The sequence below is a fragment of the Pinus tabuliformis genome, chromosome 4_1 (assembly GCF_031772625.1).
Source record: "Pinus tabuliformis cultivar Carrire ecotype Pingquan chromosome 4_1, CPIR1, whole genome shotgun sequence".
Classification (NCBI taxonomy): Eukaryota; Viridiplantae; Streptophyta; class Pinopsida; order Pinales; family Pinaceae; genus Pinus; species Pinus tabuliformis.
The window spans coordinates 542,727,902-542,742,056 of NC_142303.1; the positions used below are offsets into that span (position 1 = coordinate 542,727,902).

Genomic DNA, 14,155 nt, shown 5'->3' on the forward strand with positions numbered 1-14,155 from the left:
AAAGAGAAGTAACCTGTAGCAAAGGAAAAACAGAAAAAGTCGATGCAGGTATGTGCTTCCCCAAGGAAGCATATAGCAACACCAACACAAAAGAAAGATAAGCAGCCCACGAAAGATAAGTAGAAGGTAGTGGACCTAGAGGCGGTAGAAGGCCAGGGAACATAAGACATTGACACCGGAGGAGTGGAGCCTATAACAAAGCTACCTGGGTATATCCCTCTGAGAAAGGGAAAGGCAAAGATCACAAAGGACCCAGTCTCTGAGAAATTCACCATCTCCACGCCGCTGCTACCTGGGCAAGTCCTGTTTGAAGGTCCTCGGCTCATGCAGATCCCACTATTGAAGATGGAGGATTGGGACCTCACATACCACGCCAAGTTCCCCCACTTGGGGATGAACAAATATTTGAAGAGAGTTTATTATGAAGAGACAATTGTTACAACAATAGAAAGGGAGGAATGGGTCCGCAGTGTCGAGCAATAAGGGTTTCTCAACTTGCTATGGGTGCCACATTGCCACCGCACCCCCATTAACACAATTTGTGTCCACCAGTTGCTTACATTGGTGCATGGCGGGTGCCTATGGCTAGGAGGGACTATACCTATCATAGATATGCTCATTCATAAGATTAAACACCTGCCATACGAAGGTCTGAACCCAGCCAAGGATTTTAGCGGAAAGACGGGGGAGAAGGACCTTACAGAAATAATGAAGAAAGATTACAAACTTGTAAAGAAGTCACGCGAGTATTCAATTTTATCTATCTCAGACCCCACAGTTCAATTGGCTGCATAGATATTAGCAGGAAAGGTGATGAGGAAATGTTACGCGGATGAAGTTCTGGCGCCCATAGTGTCCCTAGATGCACAGTGCGTGAAGGGCGTGCAGTTCAATTGGTCCAGATACCTCTGTTAGGAGTTCCTCGTGAACTGTTGAGAGGTCCAGGATGAAACCAAGTCGTTTCACTACGCTTGGTTATTGTTTTCCATTGTGCTTGTCACGTGGGAATTTCTGGAGGACAACCAATTTCCTCTGCTTGAGGAAGGATTGTCGTAGGCAGCACAATTCGCCTCCTTATGGGCTACAAAGGACCCCGCGCAGATCACAAAGACAAAAATATTTTGGGTCCTTATGGAATAAAGTCTCCGCATGGCCATTAACCAGTGTTCGAGGCTATCCCCAACCTTGTACATGCAGCTATCAGCCTACGCAACATTCAAGGCTAACTTCCACATTGTGTATATCCAGGTGCGGAAGGATCTAGCGCAGAAGTGGCATGACTTGCCATATTTGGTAACAAAAACGGATGTACAAGAGATGGTAGAAAGATGGCCCAAAGAGTGGTGCGCCCCTTCAAATCTTGTTGCCGGACCAAGCACGGGTACAGAGAGTGTTGCCATGAAGAAAAGGAAGGAGGCAACTAAGGAGGCTATGCAAAACCTAGTCGCGCAAAAAAAGAAGGATGTTGTAGAGAAGGCTCGTGTTGAGAAGGAACGTGCTACCAAGGAGAAGGTAGAACATGAGCCGCATGAGCCCCAGGAAGGTGATAAGTCCCCTTCGTGGGAAACATAAACAAAAGAGCTTACAGGACAAGGCAGCAGAGGCAAGGAAGGGTAGTGCACCCCCTTCATTTTTAAAAGGCGTGAACTAGAGTAGCAAGGTGGATCGCGGAAAATGCAGAAAGCCCATAAAACACAGGTTGATCCCATGGTGCTTACTGAAAGCGATATTGATGAGATCGATGATAAAGTCAGGGACATCGCAACAGAAGTGTTGCAGTAGTTAGAACATGCAAACATTAGGAGGAGTTCAGAAGGATCTCCGAGAGTTACAGCTCCAAGCAACCAAGATCCAAGAAGATGTCAGGAAAGTGAGTGGTGCACAAGGTAGTTTGGCATGGGGTAAAAGTATAGTCATGGAGATGACCTAGCCACAAGATGTGTGAGTCTTCCCCATACTTGAAAGTTTAGTCCACATCGAAACTAAGGAATAGTGTGCCCTCCTTGACAAGGTCACAAAAATGGGCCTAAACCTTGCGAAGATATCACTTGAGTGACTGCATGCATTACTACAAGGAGTCATGGAAGAGCTTCACATCAAGGAACAATGAGCACTCACTGTTGTCACTGAAATAAAAGTTAATAATCAATAGTTGTTTGTTGAAAAGATGCAGGTTCCGAAGGAGACAGAGATGCTACAGGCACACAGTTCACGATTGGAGTCAGCAGTCGCAGAAGCACGCAAGATAGTGCCTAAGCTTCATATCCCCGAGGATGCATAGCCAAAAGAAAAGATCAGAAAACTAGCTTCTAATGTGTGCGAAGCCAAAGCTGAGGTTAACTGAGTTCAGTTTGAACTCAACATGAAGATCACAAAGCTGTAGTTAAATTTGCAGCCCATGACTCTGCTTGAGGTCTGGGAGTAGCGCGGAGCCGCGATAAAAGAAGGAATGGCCACCCTGGATGCCACATTCATTGACTGTTCGACATTATTTGAGAAATCCATGGAGTTGGTAACAAATTTGCAAGAGGATCTAAACCTGCAGACGCTGAATACAAAAATAAGGGAACTACAGCAACAATACGATGAGGTCAGGGCAACCACACGCTCCATTGCACCAACGTAGTGACTAGCTAAATTACAGGAGGGAAAGCAGCTCCTAGTGCAGGTAGAGGAAGCACAGAAGAAGGAGGCCTTGCTAAATGCCAGGTTTCTTCCATGGGTGGAAGAGGCTTATCAAGTCATGGCAACCATCTAGGATAAGTTAAAGGCTTACAACAAACACAACAGACAATGATGCTAGCCGCAGAAGGACCAACTACAAGAAAGTTAGTGGAGGAAGTCAAACAGGCAGCTACGCATAGGGCTATCGAGGTTGCAGTAATCCAAGTGGAGCTAGGGGATCTTTGTAGCAAGATCATATCTCCAGCCAAGTGACTTGAGGGCGAGTCACGATCTTTGTGTTGAGGGCCTATTGGGATGGGGTCCCCTGGGTCAGTGTTGGGGTTAAAATAACCCAAGGTTTGATATATTTTTGTAAGTAATGTAAAGTCTTTGCGATTTGTGGATGTGGAGTGCACAGATGATTAGGATTCAAAGGGGTTTTATCCCCTTGTTTATGTAAAGTTCGAGTCGGTTTTGAGATCCATGCATGGTCTGTGGACAATGGGATTGTATGAAAAAGTCTATAAATAGGTGTGTCTTAGAGAGTCTAAGGCGTGTCATGTTATGTAGATGATGTTAGTAATGGGTCAATAGAAGAGAAGTGATAGTGCAGAGAAGTGGGTCAAGTAGAAGAAGAAAGGCTTTGCAGCTGAGTGTGCAGAGGCCTAGGTAGAGTCTGCAGTTGAGTGCACAGAGGCTTAGGTAGAGTCCGCAGCTGAGTGCACAAGGTAGTTTTGAGTCTGTAAATATGAACTGAAGATCAATAAATAAAGTTACCGAAGAATTCCTGTGTATGTCTGTTTATCTCTGTTTACTTCTGTTTACGATATATGATGTTGATGAATAATGTGTTTATGGAATATTGATCTAACGATATGCAATTCTCTTGAATAAGTCTTAATAAATGTATGCAATGCATGTTAAGTACTTTCGTGAATACTGTGATGAATTCTATTATGTTTACTAAATAACTTAAGTATATCCGAACACTAATTAGGAGTTGTTCTTCGATGCGCATAAGTGGATAAATCGACTGTTAAGGGTCCACAGAGGCTTATCGTAGACCTTCTTGAAGGTTTGAAGACTCTTTTAATAGATTTGCAGTACCGAGCCCTAAGGGCTTATCGATCTATGAGAAGGCAGATATGAGGCGCTAAAAGACATCACACTTGTCTCTAGATGCAGAAACTTGGTTCTTGCATTCCCCCCATACTACTTTGGGTGAGACTGCAGCCTGCGCTACGTGGGTTGTTGTTGAAAGGGCCAATAGTGTAGGGATTTGTTGCTTGGCGCAACTAAATCTGAACCAAGGTTAGGACCCCCTAAGCCAACAACAATCAATTGATGGGAGGATTAACAACCTTCTTTTCAACGGCCAAGATTTAAAGCACTACTTTCAGTAAGTCAGGGCCATGGCCAACGCCATATACATAGTATGTTTACTGCTTGTTGTCTTTTCGCTTTGATTTGCTATTTTTGCTTTGTTTTGTTTTGTTTTCTTAATATCATGCTATTTTTTATTTTGTCAATAAGTGCTTCCCTCTACTAAGTTCTCGCTTTTGAATGAGTATGTGGCTGAGATCCAAAGATTCTTGTGACACTGCAGCACTTGGCCAGTCCTCTTTCCATCTTCTCTGTGCTTGGTTATAACCTTCCACCGATGAAGTGTTAAAGTAAAATAAAAGTCATTTGCAAGGGAACATCTGTCACAACCATGAACCCATGTCCACACTGGGAAACCCCATGCCCGTACTCAGTCTTTTGCTCTATGTGTTCAAGCTCATCCAACTAGTAAAAATGGAGAAGGGGAAAATCTAAACTAGCTAACCTAAATCAGAGGTCTTACATGCTTCTCTAAAGGAACAACCTCTTCTACTCTCAATAAGTTGGGATCCCTCTTCCGCCCCAAAAATAAATAATTTCCTATGCACAATCCTCTTTTCAAAAATACAAAGGCAAAAGAAGAGAAAGGCTTCCTGCACAGAAAGGTGAAGCATGCAACTCCACCGGGGTACTGACCAATCTCGCTGGTAATGGAGCAATGTGTGTGTTCCTACGTGACTCTTTCGAGGTACTGTCCAGGCCTGCTAGTAGTGGAGAAACACCAGATATGAAAACTTATACTTCGAAAAATTTAAACTCACGAGCCAAACTACCCTTCTCTATTTTGAAACACTGTGATCAAGTTGAAACTTGTTGTTGTGTTTGACTAAGTTGGCCAAAGGTAAACCATGTCTATCCATGGGGTAAGTAGGGAATTCAAAGTAACCTACACAACGATTTAATACTCCCTGACGGACCAAGGCCCTGTGCTATCAATGGACCAAAATAGAGAAGTTGGTATTCAACTAGTGTGTTGCCAAGTGTTGTAGTGGCTGCAATGCCCTCAAAAATTTTGGCCTGCATCCAATTTCAGAGTCTTGCTTAGTTTTTCCTTGATGTTTGCAAACACTCGAGCTCATCCCATGAGCTCTTGTTGAGTCTTTACACCCTCCTCGCTTGACCATTCACTGGTCATATTTTAGCATGTTGGTTGCAATGTCATGCTTGCAGTTATGTTCTAGCTATGTTCAAGGTATGTCTTCATGTGTACAAGTTGTATTCGCTATGTAATCATATGTCACACTCACACATGAATTTTCATGCAATGTCATCGTGGTCATTCAACGATCGACATCAAGGGTCGCACTTGTCGCTCGCACCCGTTAGTTATTCACACTAAGCATATGTTGTCTTGTTGATTCGATATGTCTTGTTGTCAAGTCATGTTCAGTGTGTGCTCACAAGGTCATGCATACATGAGTTCACTCCCTCACACACTTGACCATTTTTCCAAATATGTGTCGATCAGACCACCCTCCATAGTAGGAACTCCACTGAGTTTCACTGCGCAGTATCAGCCCTCAGTGACTACGTACTGCTACCCAGAATTTCACAAAGCTTGAGGCTGCCTCCCAGGCATTCTGCACTATGCAAACTTGGAATTAACCTGGCTGACTGTCACCCAAAACAATGCAAAATTTTCCCAAGAATCTATCTCAATTTACGCTTCCAGCAATCCTATCCATCAAGCCTCTCGCTGCTCAACTAGAGATTTTTACTGGGTAGTGACCCTGGACTTCACTCCCCCAAAAAAAGGTGCAAAAGCTTTGACCACAACTAACTCCACTGAATGAAGAATATGCGCAGACAAGAGGGACAAGCACCCACTGCTTGTCACTGCACTCTCTCTGAAAATTGTGCAGTTCTATCATTTAGTCCCCCTACCAACCGACCTACTACTCCTCCTGAAAATTGCGTAGTTTTCTTGGACTTTCCACCAGCTGCCTAGCACCCCACTCAGCTTGGAAACTACGCAGACATGTCCTGCATGACTACCTCCCAGTTCTACAGAATTTTGGCTAGAAAGCTCTCGTAGCCCGCTCCCCGCCTCCTCTAAAAATCTACAAAGTTTTCGCTGCCAGTCCTCCCTGCTTCTCGCACTGCCCTCCCGGGAAAAATTCCACAATAATGCTTCCCAACTAAGCCAAATCTCGCATAATGTCACTTCTTTTCCAGACTACTCAACCCAACCTCCTGGTAACCTCTGCGCAATTTTTCTTCATAGTGCTCTGGAGCCCTGCATCTTAGCCTAAAATGTGCTTTGTGTAGTTTCAGAGCCTTGTCCTCTGTCCGTGTCGAGTCTCTACACCCTCCTCGCTTGAATGTTCACCAGTAGTCTTTTAGCATGTTGGTTGCAATGTCATGCTTGTAGTTATGTTATGGATATGTTCAAGGTATGTCTTAATGTGTAGAAGTTGTATTCGCTATGTAAGCATCTATCACACTCACACATGAATTTGTATGAAGTGTCACGTAAGTGTCGTCATGGTCATTCAACGATCTACCTCAAGGGTCACACTTGTCGCTCGCACTCGTTGGTTAGTCACACTGAGCATATGTTGTCTTGTTGATTCGAGATGTCTTGTTGTCAAGTCATGTTGAGTGTGTGTTCACAAGGTCATGCATACATGAGTTCACTCCCTCACACACTTGACCATTTTGCCGAAGATGTGTCGACTAGACCACCCTCCATCAGTCGGACCTCCACTGAGCTGCACTGCGCAGTCTCAGCCCTCGATGACTGCGTACTGCTACCTAGAATTTCACAGAGCTTGAGGCTGTCTCCTAGGCATTCTACACTATGCAAACTTGGAATCAACCTGGCTCACTATCACTGAGAACAAAGCAAAATTTTCCTAAGAAGCTATCTCAATCTACGCTTCCAGCAATCCTATCCATCAAGCCTCTCGCTGCTCAACCAGAGCGTTTGACTAGGTAGTGACCCCGGTCTTCACTCCCCCAAAAAAGGCACAAAAGCTTTCAGCACACCTGCCTCCACTGACTAAAGAATCTATGCAGACCAGAGGTACAAGCACCCGGTACTTGTCACTGCACTCTCTCTGAAAATTGCGCAGTTCTGTCAGTTAGTCCCCCTACCAATCGGCCTATTGCTCCTCCTGAAAATTGCGTAGTTTTCTTGGACTTTCAACTAGGTTCCCAACACCCAGCTCAACCCAGAAACTCCGTAGACATGTCCCGCATCACTGCCTCCCAGCTCTGTAGAGTTTTGGCCAGAAAGCTCCGTAGCCCACTACCAGCCTCCTCTAAAAATCTACAAAGTTTTCAATTCCAGTCCTCCCTACTTCCCGCACTGCCTTCCCGGGAAAAATTTTGCAGTTATGCCTCCCAGATAAGCCAAATCCCGCATAATGTCACTGCTTTTCCAGACTGTTCAACCAGCCTCCCAATAACCTCTGCGTAATTTTTCTTAATAGTGATCTAGAGCCCTGCATCCCAGCCTGAAATGTGCTTTGTGCAGTTTCAGAGCCTTGTCCTTTGTTTGTGTCGAGTCTTTACACCCTCCTCGCTTGACCGTTCACCGTTCGTCTTTTAGCATGTTGGTTGCAATGTCATGCTTGTAGTTATGTTATGGATATGTTCAAGGTATGTCTTCATGTGTACAAGTTGTATTCGCTATGTAAGCATCTGTCACACTCACACATGAATTTTTATGCAGTGTCGCGCAAGTTTCGTCACAGTCATTCAATAATCTACCTCAAGTGTCGCACTTGTCGTTCACACCCGTTGGTTAGTTACACTGAGCATATGTTGTCTTGTTGATTCGAGATGTCTTGTTGTCAAGTCATGTTGAGTGTGTGTTCACAAGGTCATGCATACATGAGTTGACTCCCTCACACACTTGACCATTTTGTCAAATATGTATCGACCAGACCACCCTCCATCAGTCAAACCTCCACTGAGTTGCACTGCTTATTCTCAGCCCTCAGTGACTACATACTGCTACCCAAAATTGCACAAAAATTGAGGCTACCTCCCAGAAATTCTGCACTATGCAAACTTGGAATCAACCTGGCTCACTGTCACCCACAGCAACACAAAAGTTTCCCATGAAGCTATCTAAATCTACGCTTCCAACAACCTTATCCATCAAGCCTCTCGCTGCTCAACCAGAGAGTTTGACTAAGTAGTGACCCCGGGCTTAACTCCCCAAAAAAAGGTGCAAAATCTTTCAACACACTTGCCTCCACTGACTAAAGAATCTACACAGACAAGAGGGACAAGCACCCACTGCTTGTCACTGCACTCTCTCTGAAAATTGTTCAGTTCTGTCAGTTATTCCCCCTACCAACCGACCTGTTGCTTCTCCTGAAAATTGCACAGTTTTCTTAGACATTCCACCAGGTGCCCGACACCCAGCTCAGCCTGGAAACTGGGTAGACATGTCTTGCATGACTGCCTCCCAGTTCTATAGAGTTTTACCCAGAAATATCCTTTAGCCTGCTCCTAGCCTTTTCTGAAAATCTACAAAGTTTTCACTGTCAGTCTTGCCTGCTCCCCGGGAAAAATTCCGCAAGTATGCCTCCCAACTAAGCCAAATCCCGCATAATGTCACTGCTTTTCCAGACTGCTCAACTGAGCCTCCTATTCACCTCTGTGCAATTTTCTTGATAGTGCTCTAGAGCCCCGCATCTCAGCCTGAAATGTTCTTTGTGCAGTTTCAGATCCTTGTCCTTTGTCCATGTCGAATCTTTACACCCTCCTCGCTTGACCATTCACCAATTGTATTTTAGCATGTTGGTTGCAATGTCATGCTTGTAGTTATGTCAGGGATATGTTCAAGGTATGTCTTCATGTGTACAAGTTGTATTCACTATGTAAGCATCTGCCACACTCACACATGAATTTGTATGCAGTGTCGTGCAAGTGTCGTCACGGTCGTTCAACGATCTACCTCAAGTGTCGCATTTGTCACTCGCATCGTTGGTTATTCACACTAAGCATATGTTGTCTTGTTGATTCAATATGTCTTGTCGTCAAGTCATGTTGAGTGTGTGTTCACAAGGTCATGCATACATGAGTTCACTCTCTCACACACTTGACCATTTTGCTGAAGATCTGTTGACTGCACCACCCTCCATCAATTGGACCTTTGCTGAGCTGCATTGTGTAGTCTCAGCCCTCAGTGACTACGTACTACTACCCAAATTTGCACAGAGATTGAGGCTGCCTCCCAAGCATTCTGTACTGTGCAAACTTGGAATCAACCTGCCTATCTGTCACCTAGAACAACACAAAATTTTCCCAAGAATCTATCTCAATCTACGCTTCCCACAAGCATATCCATCAAGCCTCTCACTGGTCAACCAGAGAGTTTGACTGGGTAGTGACCTTGGGCTTCACTCCCCCAAAAAAATGCACAAAAGCTTTCAGCACACCTACCTCTACTAACTGAAGAATTTGCGCAGGCAAGAGGGACAAGCAGCTGGTGCTTGTCACTGCACTCTCTCTCAAAATTGCGCAATCCTGTCAGTCAATCCCCCTACCAACCGACCTATTGCTCCTCCTGAAAATTGCGCAGTTTTCTTGGACTTTCCACCAGGTGCTCGACACCCCACTCAGCCCAGAAACTGTGCAGACATGTCCTACATGACTGCCTCTCAGTTCTGCACAGTTTTGGCTAGAAATCTCTCGCAGCTCGCTCCCATCCTCAAATGAAAATATATGAATTTTTCACTGCGAGTCCTTCCTACTTCCAGCACTACCTTCCCTGGAAAAATTCCACAGTTATGCCTCCCAACTAAGCCAAATCCTGCAAAATGTCACTTCTTTTCCGAACTGCTCAACCCAGCCTCCCAGTGACCTCTGCGCAATATTTATTAATAGTGCTCTGGAGCCCCGCATCCCAGCCTGAAATGTGCTTTGCATAGTTTTGGAGCCTTGTCCACTCTCCCGGTCATCTGCACCCAAAAATAAAAGATGATGCATCATGGTAGACTAGGGGATTTATGGATTTGATTTCGTCTTGTCATGAGTGATTGGAGATACAAGTACATGAATGAGACATGGCGCGACGACGAACGGTATGAACAAGGAGCGCATGCTAGGTGACTAGTTCACGAACTGATGAACACATGAAGCATGCCAAGAACCGACGAAGGGGATACATGTACAAGAAACATCAAGCAAACACCAAGACCATCGAAGACTCTGCACACCTTGTTATGCGGAGGTGAAGCTATGATACACCAAGAGCACACTCATCATTCAGCAGCACTGCAGCTCGACATGGACACCACCATCAGCATGAACATACCAACACTGTCATTTTGAGTCGTGTCATGAGTCATCTCGGCCACATCACTACTATGGGACATACTATTGTAATCAATGTAATGTAACGTGGAAGTCCAAGAGACCGACATATGAATTTGAAGAGTTATGTCAGTCAAAGAGTCATGTAAGTCAAACAGTCATGAGGGAAGTCAAAGAGTCACAAGGGTCAAGTTCACCCTTGGCTATATATACCCCTCATTTGTACATGCAAAGGACTTTTCACCTTGGCTCCTCCCACATAGCCTTGAGAGTCTGTAGTATTTTCTTTGAGGAGCGAGCAGTGGCTCCAATGCCCCACTATCGGGGTTAGTGGGATGATATAACAGTGTACTCCAAGAAGCGAAGCGACCATCTCAAAGACCTGAAACAAATCTTTCAACGGTGTTTAAGGTATGGAATTTCACTTAACCCAAAGAAATCTTTTTTCGCACTAAGTGAAGGGAAACTTCTAGGATTCATAGTGTCAAAATCCGGTATTCACATTGATCCCGACAGAATCAAAGAAATTTCTGAAATATCCCTACCTCATAACAAAAAAGCCATGCAATCTTTCCTTGGTCAAATCAATTTTGTAAAGAGATTCGTTCCAGATTTTTCACGAATCGTGTCTCCTTTGCAAACCATGATTAAAAAGAATTCAAATTTTAAATGGGGTCAAGATGAACATGAAGCATTCAACCTGATCAAGCAAGCTATTATTAATGCTCCATCTTTAGCAACCCCGAATTTTTCAGAATCTTTTATTTTATACACATTTGCCTCAGATAAATCATATGCTGCAATTCTAACTCAAGCGAATCAAGAAAAAGCGGAAGCTCCAATTGTGTTTTTTAGCTCAAATTTACAAGGTGCTGAACTCAATTATTCAGACGTGGAGAAACAGGCTTATGTTGTTTTCAAAGCGGTCAAATACTTCAGACCTTTCCTACTTAAAACCCATATTAAGATCATAGTACCGTTTCCAGCGGTAAGGAATCTTCTAGTACAAAAGGATGTGGGTGAGAAAAGGGCCAATTGGGTCACTGCCTTACAGGAATATGACCTTGAGATTAAACCAATAAACATTGTAAGAGGTCAAGGCTTCTGCAAAATGCTGGCCGGAGCATCGCAAATTTATGAAATTCCATCTGAAGAGGTACAAATGTGTGAGGTAAGCCTAAACGATGCAGAATCATTATATGTTGATATCATTTATTATCTTAAAAACAGGTATGCTCCTTCACACCTTGATCATACTAAGAAAAGAGCTCTCAGATTGAAAGCTAAACAATATCAGCTCATAAATGATATTCTTTTTAGAAAAAATTATGATTATGTTCTTCTTAGGTGTCTTGAGAAAGCTGAAGCTGAAAAAGTTTTGCAGGAACTCCACGATGGGCCAGCAGGCGGACACTATGCTGGAGATGCTACTGCACATAAAATCTTACGCGCAGGATATTACTGGCCCATGTTGTTCAAAGACTCGCACAGTTACGTGAGAAAATGTCAACTCCGCCAAACTACTGTTGGAAGACAGAAGAAGCCATCCCTGCCACTACAACCAGTAACCATTGAGCAGCCTTTCAGTCAGTGGGGCTTGGACATAATAGGTGAGATCGTTCCTCACTCTTCTAAGCAGCATAGATACATCCTCACGGCAACAAATTATTTTACTAAATGGGTAGAAGCAGTTCCGCTCAAGACGGCTAATTCTGAAAATATTATTGAGTTCATAGACCAATTTATAATCACTAGGTTTGGATTGCCATCCGCTTTAATGTTTGATAATGCATCATACTTTTCTGGAAATGCAATGACTAAATTTGCACTTAAAAGAGGATTCAAACTTAAATATTCGGCCAATTACTATACGCAAGGTAATGGGTTAGCTGAGTCAACAAATAAAAACCTAATCAAGATTATTAAAAGAACAGTTGACCAGAATCAAAAGAATTGGCACAAAGCTTTGGTATATGCATTATGGGCAGATAGGATAACACAAAAAGCTTCAATCGGCACTTCTCCCTTTAATTTAGTTTATGGGAAAGAAGTGGTTCTTCCGACTCACTTAGCCATTCCCTCTGTCTTTAGTACAATACATTGATGAAGTACCCACTTCCTCCTTACAGCTGAGACAAATGGAAATAATTAAATTAGAAGAACAACGAGAACAAGCTAAGAAAACGCATGCTCATCATCAAACACTAGTAAAATCCACTTTTGATTCAAGCATAATGACCAGAAAATATTTTTAGATGGGAGATTTAGTTTTAAAGTGGGGCAAGGCTCATGAAGAAAAGGGAAAACATACAAAATTTCAAAGGATGTGGCTTGGTCCTTTTCAGATTGTTGAAGTCATAGGTCCATCAACATTTTTGTTATAGGATTTAGCAGGTAAGAGGGATCCTTTGCCTGTTAATGGACAAATTCTCAAGAAATATTTTCCATAGAAGATTATTCTTCTATTTTTGTAGAATAGTTTTTCTTTTCATAATAAAACCAGTTGTGAGTGGTTACATTAGGTATTTACGAAAAGACACCAATTCTCTTTCAGATTTTGAGCTTTTCGCTTGTATAAATAGCAAATCTTTTGGAAAATTGATCTTTATTATTGACAGATACAGTTAAAAACTTTAGCCTAGATATGATACTAGTTTCAACTTCAAAGAATTTGATGAAAGCAACCTTTAGTGAAGAAATTGTTTTATCTCAGTACAATGAAAGGTATCAATAACAAAATGAAGATTCTCTATAGAACAGTTGTTTCCAAAAAACTCTATTATTGTCGTCCAGAGCTATCTTAAGGAAACAATGACTTCCTCCCTACTAAGGAAAATTGCAGCTTTCAGAGGAATAATCCAAGGATACACTATATCTTGAAGAATAAGAGGTCTCATCACGAGCCGGCTTATCATGATCACAGATATTATAACTTGCTGACTTTTCCAATACTGTCTACCACAACAGGGCAATGACTCAAGATTGTTGCAATCAAAAGACAAGGGGTCTCATCACGAGCTAGCTTGTTCAGCAAAGTTATGAATCAAGTGAGTGACTGTGCCATAATTTGGCTACCAAACCAAGACATTGTTCTTTAAGAATAAAAAAGAAAATCAAAGCAATAAGTGTGGACATGGATTTTTCTTTGAAAGTTTTAGGTCACCTTGAGTAGGATACAGGATCATTGCTGGGAAACAGGTAACCTTGTCGAGGCTATAAACGCCTACTGGTAGCAGAGGCTCTACCTACGACAAATGAGCATATTTAAAACTGGTTTACAGAGGAGACTTTATTTTATCTTTACAAGACCAAGTAATGGCTGATGTAAATACAAGGACTAGCCTGAGGAAGCAAATAATTAGAATAGAAAGAGGTTGAAACAAAATATCATTGACAGTTTAAAGCATAATGTACTCTATCTTTCCATAACAAAGTTTAATTTTCTGAAAAAAATTCTTTTTTGGAAGTTTGAAAAATTCAATAGAAAAAACAGAGATAATTGTTTCTTCCAAGTGAATCGCCAATTGTTGTGGCCACCAACAACCCCCCTCCTTATTTAGTATTAGCAATAACACTAGGTAAGTGGGGACCCTTAGTAAAAAATTCAAAAAATTCAATTAAGACTTATGTATTATACTCCTTAAGAAAACATCGCATCGCGCAAAGAAGATAGGACATTTCCTTGTGAGTAAAATGATAAATTGCGAGAGTGCGACGTGAATTCCATCGCATCGCATGCATTAAGAAATGCTCATATTCGAAAACCTTAAAAAATCGCCGATGGCCGATATGCGACATCGCATATCGCAATATCGCATAAAAAACACATAACCAT

The 14,155-nt window shown here is 42.7% G+C and overlaps 1 pseudogene; it reads left to right on the top strand.

Moving 5' to 3' along the window:
* Positions 1–1,149: 1,149 nt before the first annotated feature.
* The window catches only part of LOC149176983 (C2 and GRAM domain-containing protein At1g03370-like), a 67,082-nt pseudogene continuing 54,076 nt past the window's right edge, over positions 1,150–14,155 (top strand).